Source organism: Protobothrops mucrosquamatus, unplaced genomic scaffold (genome assembly GCF_001527695.2).
Source record: "Protobothrops mucrosquamatus isolate PMUCROS unplaced genomic scaffold, P.Mucros_1.0 scaffold151, whole genome shotgun sequence".
Classification (NCBI taxonomy): domain Eukaryota; kingdom Metazoa; phylum Chordata; class Lepidosauria; order Squamata; family Viperidae; genus Protobothrops; species Protobothrops mucrosquamatus.
In genome coordinates, this window is record NW_015386516.1 from 561,932 (window position 1) to 578,796 (window position 16,865).

Below are 16,865 nucleotides of genomic sequence, written 5' to 3' on the forward strand. Positions count from 1 at the left end.
CCTAAATGTAAAGAGGAAGTGACTCCTTCTGAAGCTTTAGACTTCAGCACAGCTACTGAATACAGGTAGTCCTCAACTTATGACCAAAACTGAACCCAACATTTCTGTTGTTCAGTGACACATTGAACAACAGTGACACAACTGAACCCAACATTTCTGTTGTTCAGTGACACATTGGTTAAGTGAGTTTTGCCCCATTTTACGACCTTTCTTGCCACAGTTGTTAAGTGAATCACTTCATTTGTTAAGTTAGTAACATGCTTGTTAAATGAATCCGGCTTCCCCCTTGACTTTGCTTGTCAAAAGGTCGCAAAAGGGGATCGCATGATCTTGGGACACAGCAATGGTCGTAAGTATGAACCAGTTGCCAAACATCTGAATTTTGATCAGGGATGTTTCATAAGTGTGAAAAATGGTCATAAGTCAACTTTTTTTTCAGTGCCATTGTAACTTTGAACGGTCACTAAATGAACTCTTGTAAGTTGAGGATTACCTGTATGTGGACTCAGTTGAATGAAACGGAGGGTTGGAACCTTAATTTCACTGAGGCAATTTGTACAGGAAGGGAGGGAATTACTATGAGTTCAGATCTATGAGGGATCTGTGCCAGACACAAAATCCAGTATATCTGACTGGTGTATGAATGCTGTTTGTTTTCACTGGGATCTACTTGTGTACAGAAGCTCATCATTCTTCAGTAAGGTAAGGAATGAAGGTAAGGTAAAAAAATGCTGCCCAGGGTATTCATAACTACATAGATGTTGTAGCAGAATATTTACCAGTATTTTAATTCTTATTCATTTGTAAATAACTGTGAGAGATGGGATATCTCTTTCAAAGAATTAAGCAATAGATTATTTGACAGAACTCTTGAAGAGCTTGAGAACTTAGACATAGATATGTTCTCATGGATTCTTATTGGTCTATGACTTTTATCAATATTTCTCAGAAGTCCACAGTTATATAAAAAAAAGTACACATCATGACTCATTCCACTTATTTGTTGTGGGATATCCAGTAAATCCTGAATAATGCTGAATCTTGAAAAATCAGGATTCTGATATTTTTTTCTTCTGCAGAATTAACCTAATAAAATACGTTATTATTACTGTATTATAATAATAATGCAAATGTGAAGCATGGTGGGAGGAGGCTGGTGACATCCTTCACATTATTTTAAAAAGTGGCAGAGACTTGCAGGTTTTTCTTGGGGAAGATATTAGCCTTTTAGAAAAGCTGTTTAAATTCCACGGTGTGATGTTTCTTGTGTCACCAAGTTACATATTAATAATAAAGAACTGATTAGCTCCCTGATATATACTATTCTCAGTTATGGAATTGTACACATGAGTGGCTTTAATGAATGAAGCTTGCAGTGGCAGATGCTTGGCTGACGCAAAACACTAATATTTGGCTCAAGCAACACATTTAAACTTTTGTGAAAAAAAGAAATGTCAAGAGAAGTTATAGGGAAGTTGAGTATACACTGCAGAGCAGAGGCCCTGTTCTAGTTGGTACATTCTGGATATAAATTGCCTTCCTGTCAATCTGTATTTCAGAGAGAGATGCCAGGAAACGCATGTTGACTCCAAGTAATTGCCTTTAGAAATCCAGAGTATATGTACTATTCTCAAACTCATGTTGAAGGCATCAAGGCTCCTATTGCTCTTAATTTTTGATCCCTTGAGACTATTTATTTATTTATTTTGCGTTGTTGTTGTTAGTTGCGAAGTCGTGTCCGACCCATCGTGACCCCATGGACAAGGTTCCTCCAGGCCTTCCTGTCCTCATCTTCTGGAGTCCATTTAAGCTCACGCCTACTGCTTCAGTGACTCCATCCAGCCACCTCATTCTCTGTCATCCCCTTCTTCTATTGCCCTCAGTCTTTCTCAGCATTAGGCTCTTCTCCAGTGAGTCCTTTCTTCTCATTAGGTGGCCAAAGTACTTGAGTTTGAACTTCAGGATCTGACCTTCTAAAGAGCAGTCAGGGTTGATCTCATCTAGGACTGACCGGTTTGAACGCCTTGCAGTCCAGGGGACTCGCAGGAGTCTTCTCCAGCACCATAGTTCAAAGCCCTCAATTCTTTTGCGCTCAGCCTTTCTTATGGTCCAATTTTCACAGCCATACATTGCAACTGGGAAAACCGTGGCCTTGACTATACGTACTTTTGTTGGCAGGGTGATGTCTCTGCTTTTTAGTATGCTGTTTAGATTTGCCATAGCTTTCCTCCCCTTTAATTTCTTGGCTGCAGTCGTGTGATTTATTTTGGAAGCATACATGCTGCTATCCAGAACCAAATTTTTCCAGGGTTGCTCATAATCTACAGTTGCCTTCCTCTTTAATACCACAGTCAGTTGTTTAACACATCTAGAAGGTCACAGCTGCTGGAAGCTGTAGTTCAGCAGCATCTTGGAGGGCTATAGAGTGCTATTTGCTAGGAATGTGCATGAGCCATAATCTTATCCTCTCTTCATTTTTGGTGCATAGTGAGTCAATACTTCCTTGGTTTGGAAAAAAATAATTTTGCTGGTTAACAAACACATCTGACAGAGAGTGATTGTCAATGTGCGATGAGTCACAAACCAGGATTATCAACCACAGTTCAATTCTCATTTGTAATTCTGCTTTGTGGGCACAGCATGGTTTTCTGGGTTACAAGAGACTGGCTAGGATTGTCATCTATTAATTTCTGTGCAAGGAATAGAAGTAGAAGAAGTTAAGGGAGGAACATGGAAACTCAAAATTTCTCTCTTAGGCTCAGAGGGAAAACATTAAGATTCATCTAAAAAGAACCTTGTGGTTTCTGACTAGCCTATGGACTTAAAATTAATCAGCAATTCACAATGCAGCATGCTTCCAATATTTTCTTTAAGGTAAAATTGGTTCCTTGTCAAATCCATTCTGATCGTGATTAGATTTGAAATGTCCTGTGAAATGAAGTATTATCACTTCACAAAATGATAGTTTATTGTTATTGTTTTTCATACTACTGTAGATTGGGGTTTTTTTGAAACTTTTTCAGTTTTGGGAACCTGTCAGTTTTTTTTTAAAAAAAAATCCCAGAACTCCTAATTAAGAAGCAAAACTCCTTCAGTAATAGACAATTGATCAGAGCTTTTCAAACTTTTTCAAGCTGTGGAACCTGTCAAGTTTTTTTTTTTTTAAAAAAATAACATTTAAATTTATTTTTAAAATTTCGTGCAACTCATAACCAAGAAGCAAAGCTCCAGAAATAGAAAATTAGCTTCGTTCCAGTTCACCTTTCAGTGTCTTTAATTTCTCACAGAACTCCACTAAGATCTCATGAAATCTTCAGGTTCCGTGAAACATAGTCTCAAAAACCCTGCTATAGTTGCTTCTCTATTTAATAAGAAGATACCACATCTTTCCTCAGCAAGAAATCTATCACAAAATAAATACAAAATGGGAAGGAAACAGTCTGGCGTTCTTTGCAAACGGGACTCATTTAGATCAGTTGAAAGAGATGATGGAGGTGAAAAGGAGAAGTGCCCACACATCAAATGAGGAACAAAGGAAGGCAAAACTAAGAGCAGCACGTGAAATCCATTAAAAAAAAACCCCTCTTGAGAAGGCAAATTATTTGGTCTTATCTGTCCAGGCTGCAAATTTATTGAGCAACATACATGATGTAACAAGAGCAAAAACAAATGTGGAACCCTGAAACCAAACGCAGCCACCAGCCATGCAAATGGCCTGTGATTCGTTACAATGTTAGCTATTGTTCGGCTTCTTCATCTCAACATATCAAGTTGTAATAATAAATTAGGTGCTTATTCCATCAATTCAACAAGAGCTGGTGCTGAGAACCTCCAGAGTCTCAGAATCAAGCTGCTGTCAGATTGTATAAATATTAGTGGTTCTGTATGAGAGCAATTTTGCTTTCTGCATATCAGTCAGATAATATTAAAAGTGCAATATTTGGAAAGCTTGGTGACTTCACCATGAGCTAACTGGTGTTTACCCCTCAGCTGCCCAACAATAGAATGGTTACAAGATAATTTAATCAGTGTTTCTCTTTCTGAAATGCTACAAGCCATGGAATAACAAAAATCCCATCATCCCTACATCCAATCAATCAATCTCATGTTTTCAGAACATGTATGTATAGATATCTTTCCAGTGGTTCTTAAACTAGGAATCTATGCAAAGAAATGAATATTGTAACAAAATGTTAACAAAGGCACCAAACTACTCCAACAGCTTCCCAGATATTTAGCCACTATTCTCTTGCATTTAAAAGCTTACATGGCGCAGTCAGGTGGTTAAGGCATTGGGCTTGTTGACCAGAAGTTTGAGATCAAGTACTGCATGATAGATTTGGTAGGTATCAGTGATCCATGCACCATTGGTGTAAAGTCATGCTGGCCACCTGACCATGGAAGTGTCTTCGGACAATGCTGGTTCCCTCGACTAAGAAATGGAAATGAGCACCAACCTCTAGAGTTGGCCACGACTGACAGGGGAAACCTTTATCTTTTTTTTTTAAAGAGTTGTGGAGGTAAAACACTAGTAGGCTAGCAATTTTGTATCTGGGCAGTTTTCTTAATTGCTGTGATGACGGTGGCATGTTACTATGGGGAAGGAATAGATACGTTCTGAATGGGCCCAGAGAGTCGAATTCCAGGAAGTAATGTTGAACTTTGGGGATATGGGAGATGGGAAAGGCAGGGAAGAAAAGGGAGAGAAAAAGAACTCCAAAGCACAGAGCTTGAAGTAGGAGGTAGGAGAATTGGAAAAGAAAAAATGTATCACCCTCAAAGTCTGCAGAGTCATAGCTATTCAAAGAAAGCACACAACTGTTTTCAATAAACTAGAACAGAACCAGAAATATATCAACACTAAAACCCAATGATGGTTTTAAGATCTGTTGAAAGAGCAGTAAAGACTTGAAGTAGCTTTCCAGGCCTCAGGAAATAATCTGGAAAATGGTAAGAGATTCAGGGACCGGTTCTGGGATTTTATTTTTCTTTTGTATGCAAAGCAGATGCCTGGGCCTTTGATCAGCAGCATTTAGTGAGATTCTTGACTTCAGGTAAAAAAGATAAAAAAAACAACAGTTTCCAAATCATAGAAGAAGGAACTGATATATTTATTACTTTTATGGAAGGCAAGATTAGAACTAATTACAGAAAAAGAGATGCATACATATTGACCTTCATATTGAGTGGAATAGTGTATCTTGGAAGAAACAAAATCTCTGTAATGAAGAATCTGACCAGTTTATTTTTATATCACAAGATACAGAAAGTGGTTATAGCATTAGTATTATGAGTGATTTAATGAAACAACCAAGGAAAATTAGAAAGATCTTTTTCTCAGTTCATGTTATTATTTGTCTGAACCAACAATTAAGTTCATAAAAACTATTAGAATCCTGTTCCAGTAAGAGGATGAACCAAATAATACAATGAAATGTTTCTTTTTTAATTTCTTGGAGTGTAAATAGTAGTTTAGTAAAACTATACAGTAAACCAAAGATGCAAAATACAATGTCAAATCAGGTAAACCCAAGTTTCCTCTTTCCTTTCCATCTTGTAATACCATATATTTAATTTGTCCTTTTCCCCCTGCCATACAAGTTTAGATATATTGTTCTGTCACTCTTTAAATGATGCGTCAGTTATCAAATAGATATTGTCTAAAAGAAAAACATCATTCTAAGCAAGACATTTATTTTTATCACAGAAATTCTTCCTGACAATGATAATTTCTTCCATCTTATCTTTTTTAACCTTATCCCATGTCTTAACAAAATTACTTTGAATATGCATAGAATTCACATTTGTACTTTCTTCTCAATCTTGAAACCCAATTTATTCATCAATTTTTTCTTTTCTTTTCTTTTTGCATTTTTGGTTAACATCTTTATCTTCTGTTTATGAATCTTGAAACCTGCTAATGCACCAGAATCTTTTAATTTGTCCATTAATACTTCAATTCCTTTTAGAAGCAGAATTTTACAACCCTCCTCAAAATCACTATTGATCTGACAGCAAAGAGAAAATAAATAATTTCCTCTTCTGGGCTTCCATGGTTAAACTCAGGGAAAAGACAATTATTATGCTAATTACTGACTGGAAACATTTGCAGATATTTTGCATAAAACAGAAACAATTAATGTATGAGTTATGGTTTAATAATTAGGCAAAGTAGATGAGAGAAAGAGGAGAGTCATATTATACCCATAGAGGAAGAGATAAATTTATAATTGTCCTTATAACTGCTGTAAAGACTGGAAGCTACTTCTCTGTATCTTTTTTCTTTCTTTCTTATTTCCCTAAGATAGAAGAAGATTCTCATTTTGGAAAGTAATCCAGTTGCTATCTAACATATGTGCTTGCATATGTGCACGTGCATGTGGTTGGTTGTGGGCAACATGTGAATAGGTGCTCTGTTTTCTTACATTCATGTTATCATGTTCCTAAAGCTCTAGTTACTAATTCATTTTACTGAGACTGCAAGTATTATAGGCTAGAAGCCTGTAGGAGATGAGCAGGCTGAGTCCGACAATATATCATCAGTTTGAAATCACTGAACAGCCACAAAACACCCAAGTCCAGATCTCCTTCTACTCAGAAATTCAGTTGATCCTTATGTCTCTGGAGATTCTCAGTCATCAAGGTGGATGACTGAAAGCTAAAAAAGCTTCTTGGATGAAAAGTGAAACGTCTTCAAAGAAGGTCCAGTTGCCTCATGAAAAAGCATCTTTGGGACATGTGGATCCTTATCTCATGCCAACTTGGCTTGACCATTAGTAGATCAGATACTTGTGTATAGGTAGCATGGAAAAAAGTTTTAGTGCTTTGAACTCAACTCCTGTTTCTGGTTACTTGTACCTGACAGAGCCCACCCCACACCTATGGGTATTTTGATGGTCGTGTATCCATGCTATTTGCTTTTGGTTTGTCAAATAGTGGAATGCAGTTGTGAGGCAAATATACCCATGGTGGTCACAGTTTCATGTATTCCAACGCAGATGATATGTGACCTATTTCATACATGCTTCGTTTTTCATTTTTGCAAGTCTTGCACGCAAACCCGCTTCCTCTACAGCAGAGTGAAAAGGGTGCAGCATTCAACGCACAAGCAAAGGAATGTATAAATAGAAGAAAAAGAAGAAAATGAATGGGTGTTAAAAATAATTAGCTAACAGGGCAGGTCTAAACAAACGAAGAAGGCACGCCTATGCTTTCCTCTGTTTATGTCTAAATAAGGGGATCCACCTGGTTACCAGAACAGAAAATACACTTCAGTTATTAATTCAGGAAAACAAAGCATCATTTAAATCAACTGGGTCATGATTCCCCCTTGTGAGAAGAACCACAGCTTAGTAACAAAGTACATGTTTTGCGTACAAAGATTCTCAAGAGTAGTTTCCATTTCACAGCTGCAAAATGAAAGGACGACATTTTACTCCCAGTATTCTCAGGGAGAGTAGACAATTTTAGGTGAAATGATTCTTGTGTTGTTTTTTTTAAAAAAAATGAAATACATTTTATTTACATAAACCATGATAAATTTGCTACCCCTCATACACAACACAAACATGTGGATCACGTGTTAAAAAATAGAAACTACAATGGTCAGCAATAGCAACTGAGCAGGATGAAAAAATCCTTCCGAAAATCACCACTGATCTTTCAGCAAAGAGGAAATAAATAATTTCCTCTTCTGAGTTTCCATGAACATTGGGTAATAGATGTATTATTAAAACCCCAAAATTGCTTGTACTGAAAGGACAGCAAAGAAACATAGGAGAGAAGGTTTCTATTCCCCATCAAGGAATGGCAAAGGTATTGTAGAGATGGAGGATTTTTAAATCTTCCTTCCAGGAGCAGTGATGATAAAGCATCACATTTGAGAACACTAAATGCTGAATGCTGAATGTATTGCCAAAACAAGATACAAGACAGCCACCAGAAGCTAAAGGGAAAATGTTGGGCAAAAGGTAAAAATGAAATGATGTTTCTGAGAAATACCCCTCCCCCAAACAACAACAATGGCTTTTGGGGGGCATTTTGGATGACTGAGGAAAAGGAAAGGTGAAAAGGCTGTAGGTGTTTTGTGAGGAGGAAGAGATGACCTGGTAATAAGTAATAGGCCAAAAAAGAGCATCTCATTTCATTCTTTAGTCTGTCTTTGTTAGAAGTCAAGCCAAGCCCTTAATTACCAGTAAAGGAGAATATTTTTAGCTCAGAGTTGAAATAAAGGGATTAGCACTGATTATGTCACCTAGTTTGGGTAATGAAACATCTGCAAGAAAACAACCAAGCTCAGACAGCACCAAGGACCCTCAAAGTCCTAATTGGCCATTGATGGGCTATTAGTGATAGGAGAGAGCTACAATTCAGGATAGGGAAGGGAAGCTAATGTAAATGAATTCAAGTCTCAAGATAAATTAGATTTTGTGTATCAAAGAAACAAGCAGGAGTGATATTAACAAATCTGTGTGGTTTCCTGGAAAACTCCCAGAAGCTTACAGCAAAAGTTCCTGTGTTTGAAAAAAGAAAGAGGACCCAGGTTTTGGAGATCTGCTGACCAAGGTCCTTGAGTAGATTATTAAACAACAACAACAGTACTTAGATATGCACGTGTTATTTATATAGCCATTGGGTGAGATCATCCATCACCAACATGCTGATGATACTCAGCTGTATATCTCAATCTGTGGTGAGTTAAGAGATGTTGTGACCTCCCTCTTGCAGTGCCTGGAGGCTGTTAGGGGTTTGGATGGGGAGCAATGGGTTGAAACTGAACCCTGGCAAGATCGAGTGGCTCTGGGTTTAGGGTGCTTTGGCCCATGGAGAATTGCCATCTTTGGTCTTGGATGGGATACACTGCTCCAAATAGACCCAGAGCATAATCTGGGGGTTCTCCTGGACTCACAACTCCTACTCGAAGAGTAGGTGGCATTCCTGGCCAGGAGGGCTTTTGCACAACTACAGATTGTGCACCAGTTATGCTCTTTCCTGGACCAATAAGCCATACTCGCAGTCACTCATGCCCTAGCCACCTCCCGTTTTGATTATTGCAAAGTGCTGTACATGGGACTGCTCTTGAAAAGCATCTGGAAGTTCCGGTTGGTGCAAAATGCAGCAGCCTACATAGTTTTGTGCAGACCTCACTGTGCACATGTGTCACCTCTCCTGCAGGAGCTGCATTGGTTGCCAATCTGCTTCTGGGTGCAATTCAAGGTGCTGGTTGTCACCTTTAAAGCCCTTCATGGCTTGGGACCAGGTTATCTGAGGGACCATCTTTTGCCGGTCATATCTACCTGCCCCACTAGAACAGGGAGGCAAGGAATATTGTAGGTCTGTCCCCAAAGGCGAAACATCTGGCAGGACCCAGAAGAAAGGCCATCTCTGTGGTGGCTCCCTCCCTCTGGAACATCATCCCTCCAGAAATCAGACTGGCCCCCACTCTGACACTCTTTTGGAAGGCCTTGAAGATGTGGTTCTGCCAGTGAGCCTGGGAGCCCAGAGTCAGAGGGAGCCCATTAAATGGCTGGTATGAGTATGTATTGTTGCTGGGGTGGGGTGGGATATTATTTTATTATTTTCTTCTTTTATTATTTTTATTTCTTTTATATTGTGTTTTTATGTCCTGTAAGCCACCTTGAGTTGCCATGTGTGAGTAGGCAGCGATATAAATTTTCTAAATAAATAAATAAAATATTCCGCTTTTATCAGAAAGAAGATATGGCACACTAATCCTTTCTTTTGTCAAGAAGACCGCCAAATGCATTTATTGGAGAATGTGATCAGTAGCATAATAGAAGGCAAGGAATGTTACATTGACAAAGTTAGCAATGTAAAAAATTGGGGAAAATCTTGACCTCAGCAAAACATTTAACAAAATCTTCTGCCATTATTAATGAAATGGTAAAATGTGGTTAGCATTTTAATACAATTCATACTTATACCCAAGGAACACTTGATATGTAGCTTTATATTATTTATTTGATTTTTGCCCAGCATTTATTGTTTATAAATAATAAGGAGCTAACACTCCTTTATCCTATTTTCCGCACAACAAACATTCTGTGAGGTGGGTTGGGCTGGGAGAAAGTGACTGGCCCCAACTCACCCAGCTGTTTTTTTCATGGCTAAGGTGGGATTAGAAGTCATGGTCTCCTAGTTGATAAGCCAGCACTTTAACTACTAGAACAAATTGGCTGTTATATTAACTTGGAAAATATAATTGAATGGAATGCCACAAGACCATAGGTCCTGAGCTATTCAACATTTTTATGGATGGTTATATCTTCTGCAGTTATCAAATCTGCAAAAGATATAAAGTTAGATGGAACGGCTAGGAATATTAGAATATCAAGAGATATAATCACAAGGGAATATTCAAGTATATCTAGAGATGCTGAAATACGATGAACCCTTCCATCTGAGGAGAAGAAGTGAAAGTATAGGATGGGGACACCTGACTTGCCTATGGTATATTTAAAAGCAGATATTACACTGAGCAGGAGTTTGGACTAAAAGATCTCTAAGATATTTTCCAACTCTGATTTTTTTTTTTAACTCACCATTTTATCTCAGACAAGTCTCTCTCAAAGAAAACGTACTTTGGCAACCCACCATAGCATTTTAGGTTTAGATCAAATTCCAGGCATCTAGTTTTACTTTGATTCTATCAATCTTTTACCTAATGATTTTGATTCTATGGACTGGCCATACATCAGGTAGAATTATCATATGGTTTGCCAAAGTTATAGTATGATGTGTGAAACCATACTCCCGGGGAATGGAACCACATACTGAAACTGTGGTTAAATTAATCATGAATGAAGATTTCTGATTTTTATTATTTTTTTTCTCTCTACTCAATTTTCCTGGAGACTGATAGAAAAAATTACAGCAACAAATCAGGAATTATCAGAACTCCTCAGTTTTGTGTTCATTTGCAAGGACAAGCTTGTTCACTGAACTATGGTCAGAACCTGAGTTAATCATATGAGTGCAGTTAATGTAAGGCAATATAAGGTAATTTTGAATACATGCATATCTCTGATTTATTTAATACCCTATTGCATGATCCAGTGAGTTGTAAAGTATGGTCATTAAAAAATAGGTCAGGCCAGTGGTGGAATTCAAATGCCTGAACAACCGGTTCTCTTATTTGATGCAGGCTGGGCCTCTGAGGCCTAGAATGGACTTCTGGAAGTGGCATCCATGCACTTCCGGTGGGCTGTTCTGAGGCCTACATTGGACTTCTGGAAGCCAGCCGGTTCTTTGAATGCAGCAAAATTTAGCTACCGGTTCTACCAAACCGGTGCAAACCAGCTGAATCCCACCACCGGGTCAGGCATAGGCAACATCTTCTTCTAAAGAACTAGATTGTTCCCCTTTTACTATTATGTGTAGGAAGTGCTGTAATGATGTTATTCTCATTGTAGAGCTTTTAAAAATAGGAAAGGAGGCTCTGAGTAGCATGCAGATTATTTTAAATTCAAAATGACCCATCTCAAACTGAAAATAGCAGTTCTGGGATTGACATTGATTGCTTTGACCCCCAAATAAGGAGTATCCAATGTTATTCTGAACACTGAAGCTTTCATGGTATGGTTGGATCTACACTTTTACTAAGATCCGAAGAGCTGTTTGGAAAAATTCTGGTTTTTGAGCTTAACATGTTTTACATATGCTAAGGGTAATTGCCCCCAGGACACCACAGAAAAGGAGCCCATCAGAGAAAAGGTGTTTTACATGATCAGACAGAACAATATTTTCAATTAAAGCAGTGCATTTAATCAGTGATAACAAAAAGTATGAGTAATTTCAGTACGTCAGGTTTCCCACATATTCTTAAATCCTGTCATTGATTTCAGTGGACCAAAAATATGAGTTAAAAAATGCATGGAAGACGGAGGATGAACAAAATGGGGTGGGATTTCTTAAAAGAATAGTATTTCCACCAGTCTTTCAGAGGCTTAAAATGCTCTGTTCCACCTTGATAATATAAGGCTCCTCAAAATCAAAGAAGCCTGTGACTGGAGCCTACCTCATTTCCCATGCTGTCTAATGGCCTAAGAAGAAACTATTTTCTAAGTTAGCTTGCAACTTTTATGATTCCAGATCCATATCATGGGGAGCAGTCCTCATGCTTCAAAGATAATCTTTAACTACACAATGCCTTCCTGAGTTTTGTTGTACATAGGAAAAAACCTTGGCTAAGACCATGGCACTTGCTTCCATGAGCATGGAAGGAAAAACCCAGCTAGTGACTTAAACAAATTCCAAGAGCAGTGCTGATAGTTTTTAAAAGGAAGGAAATATGGTGTGGGGGACTTTTGCATTCCTACCTCTTTGCAGTAGAATCAGGCCTGGCCATAATTCTCATATACAAAAATTAAACAGCTCCATGTTATTTCTTATGGGACGCTGTAGCTCAGTGGTTCTCAACTTTTTTAATGCCGCGACCCCCAACCGGTCGTAAGTCGAGGACTAAACCGGTCGTAAGTCGAGGACTACCCAACCGGTCGTAAGTCGAGGACTAAACCGGTCGTAAGTCGAGGACTATCCAACCGGTCGTAAGTCGAGGACTTTCCCTGCCCGGGAGCGCCGCGCATGCGTGGTTCCTCCCCCTGCGCCGGCCGAGGCGTAGCTGGCAAGCGGCAGAGACAGAGCAGGCCGACCACCAGCTGGCCCAGCCCAAGGGAGGTAAGGCACCCGCCGGAAAAGGGGAAAAAAATGGCGGACAAAAAAATGGCGGACAAAAAAAACGGTGGACAGCCTTGCTTGGCGACCCCCGTGAAATGGTCACTCAACCCCAAATGGGGTCACGACCCATAGGTTGAGAACCGCTGCTGTAGCTGATAACCAGGAATGGATTAGTAGTTAGTATGACTTTAATGACAGTTTATAAGGGGAATCCCATATTACTAGAAATCTAGTGTGAATTAGTAGACCTGAAAGTGCATGTCTCACCCATAGTCTTAAGGTGACCAACTTTTTTCCAATGAAAAGGAGGACACAAATAAATTGAAGAAAAAATATCATAAATAAAAGAAACATTTTATTCATTGCAACAATAATACAGACAACTTGCATGTGCAAAGTTTGCCAGCCGGGTGTTTTGGCGTGCTCAGCAGCAATTCCTATTGGCTTTCGAAAGCCAATAGGGGGAGTAGCACAGCTCATGCAAAAGTTGAAAAAAAAAACCCATCAAAAAAAGGTGCCGGAATGCCATTCTGAGCGTTCTATGAGAAAAAAAAAAGCTCTGCAGATTAGTCTTCAAATATCAAAAAGGAGGACATGTAGGAGGACACTTTTCGAGGAGGACAGAACTTACAAAAGGAGGACTGTCCTCCCTAAAGGAGGACGGTTGGTCACTTTAATAGTCTGGCTTCATGAACCATATTAAACCGTGATTTTAAAGCTGTGTTTTTGAATAAGCTACATTTGGCAGGATTCACACATGATGGGAAGCCAGAGACTGTGATCTACAAGTTTCTAGCCACGATAAGATTACTGTGAATTGATTTACTTCTTTAACATTATCAATTCAATCATTTTGTCTTTTCTTGCAATACAGACTTTCAGTCATTCCCAGGCTATATGCCTTTTTCTTTCATGACTGTCCCTTCCTATTCAGGTGTGGGATAGAGTTCCCCCATTGCTTTCATTTGTGTGAAAGTTTCCTTTTGAAATTCCGATTTACTGAAATTCTAAAATTCTAAAAAACTGCAAAGCTAGAAGTCCTATCCTTTTCCAGCTGTCTCAAAAATCCTTTTGAACACTGGATATTTTGTCTCCAGCTTTGCAATGCTTTGGATTGATTCCAAAATGATTCTAGTGGTAGTCCCTACAATTCTTTCAATCAGCTGCATCATTGTTGGAGAACCCACAAATGTCCTCTGGAACTGCTGCATTCCAAAGGCCGGGAATTGAAATCTGAAGCTTTGGAGACGTGTCATAATGACTATTCTTTACTAGGGGCATTGATTTTAATGGGAAATACAAGCTAATAGAGGCCTATAGAAACATTTTAAATCATATTTCCAAATTGTGGACTACCTATACCTCACCAATGGGAAGGAGGAAACCCATGAAGGAAACTCCTCCCTTCTCCCAAGCAATTGAATTCTCAAGATGCTTAATTGAGGTGGGTCCTTCATGTCCATCTAATACTTACAATTAATCATCTCTATCTATTCAGATAGAGGTGCCATTTAGATCTTCTGAGTAGAATTCATGGATTAATTTATTCATTATTAAATTTGAACTCTTTCCCCAAACCTAGTGGCTCCCAACCAGTGGTGGGATTCAGCCAGTTCGCACCACTTTGGCAGAACCGGTAGCTAATTTTTTGTTGCCCAGGCCCAGAATGGACTTCCGGAAGTGGCATCCACACAGAAACCGGTTGTTCACATACTTGAATCCCACCATTCCAAAGTGACTGCAATAATCAATTTTGAAATTCACCTTTATGATACTTAAAAAACAAACAAACTCAAAATGCATATTAAAATTTATTTTTGACATTTTTATGCACACTGTGAAAGTAAAAAATATAATTAAAATTATATCTTAATATAATTTAAATAATTACATCAATAAATTATACATTCATTTTCATTAATACATTTAAGAGGCCACAATTCAGAAAAAAAAAATCTATTTCCTGCATGGAACTTATTTAAATTGTTAGATTACATTCAGGAATTCTTTTGTCTCTTGTTTTTATAAAATGTTCTGGGAACTAAAGAATGAAGTAAAAATATTTAATAAATATACACTTCAATCCAGCAGATTGTCAAATTTTCTCTGGGTTCCTCAACATCTTGGCTTTCATTTTGTACATAAGCCGCTATAATCTAAACACCCAACCAAGACCAGCTTGCTGAGATAAATTAGTTTTCTTGGGTTTTTTTTTTCCTCTCTCCCCTTCTTCAAGAAATGGAAACCTATTATAAAAGCAAAATGACTTGTTTGATAAATACATTGAACAAATGCAGAAAAAAACATGATTCTGCAGCACGGCATTTTACAGTATAGTACCAGTTATTACACAGCATTTATATAATACAAGTACTGTACAAAAGGTATGAAAGACAAACAGAGCAATGAAAGACGAGCAGATGAAAAGAGGCAATACTGACCAAGATGAAGCACTAAGGGAAAATATTAAAATTAAACATTCAGTTCAAGAAAGGGCAGGGTACCGTATTGCTGAAGAAAAGACAATTTTAAAAAAATCACAGCAATAGGAAATTTAAAGATACATGGGCGACCAATTTAAGTAAGACAATGTTGTCTTAATAGTTGGACATAATCTGCTAGAGATTCTTCTCTGTAAGTTCCAGTGACATAACACTAACAGCAACAAGACTTTATTAAAAGCACCCTAACGGTACTCTGATTATCCTGAGATTTCTTTTTCCAGCCAGCAATATTTTTCCCTTTCATTATTCATCTTTTAAAAATAATCTTCACACATAACCATCAAAATTGGGCACTAATTAGGGCCTTTTCCCCTCCAAAAAGTAAAACTCTTAGCAAGTAATGTGTTAGACCAGTGGTTCTCAACCTTTTTAATGCTGCGACCCCAACCGGTCGTAAGTCGAGGACTAAACCGGTCGTAAGTCGAGGACTAAACCGGTCATAAGTCGAGGACTAAACCGGTCATAAGTTGAGGACTACCCAACCGGTCGTACGTCAAGGACTTTCCCTGCCCAGGAACGCCGCGCATGCGTGGTTCCGCCCCCTGCGCTGGCTGAGGCGTAGCTGGCAAGCGGCAGAGACGGAGCAGGCCGACCACCAGCTGGCCCAGCCCAAGGGAGGTAAGGCACCCACCGGAAAAGGGGGAAAAATGGACAAAAAAAATGGCGGACAGCCTTGCTTGGCGACCCCCATGAAATGGTCGATCGACCCCAAATGGGGTCCCGACCCACAGGTTGAGAACCACTGTGTTAGACCCTATTAGATTTCAATATTTCTTCAACCATACAAAATATTTAACATTTAACAAACATAATACAAAAGAACTGCATTTTTCAAGTTTTAAGTCAACTACAGAATCTATAATCTACCTGAACACTCACAATAGTATTACACAAAATGTAGTGTTAAGGTGTTAATGTTGAACTGGCCTTCTTTGCATAAAGTGCAATGCTAAAAGAGAGATTCCAGATTTTAAAATCATGCTGAAAACCAGCAAGAGTGGCAGGGTTCTGGATAATAACATCCAGAATTCACACTTGTCCCCTATGGAAGAAAGGCTCTTCCCCACCATATAAGCGATATAGGAAAATAAAAAGAAGTTAGTTACCACATACTCTGTGGAAACCTGATGGCAAATTGAAAAGAAAAATGACTTACTATCTTATTGTTGGAAAATTATTAAACTGCTTAATCTAAAAGTGCATTTTACAGGTATTGGGTAATTTTCTTACAGTTTCTGAAAATAAAAAAGGATACAGATGAAAAATTTGAAAACACTGAAAAACAAATTGTATTTTGGTGGGATTACTTGTTCCTATTCATTTAGTAAAGAGATATATAGGAACTGCATCAAAAAGCAATGCCTTTTATTTAAAGGAAGGGGATATTTTTTTTAATTGAGATGAGATTACCCAGAAAATGAAATTGGGTTGTAAAAAAATTCTTTGTTTTCAAAATCTTACAATTTCTCATACAAAATTCATTTTCTGCTTCCTAATTTTGTACAGTTAACAGAGAGCCTAATTTAAACATACCATAAATTTTTGGTCAATAATATAAAAGTGCATAACTTCCCACTTTTCTATTTCTCATTTATTTAGTAAGGCCATTTCTTGAAGGAGTTAACTAGTTAAATACTTTTTTGATGCTGAATTAATAATACATAA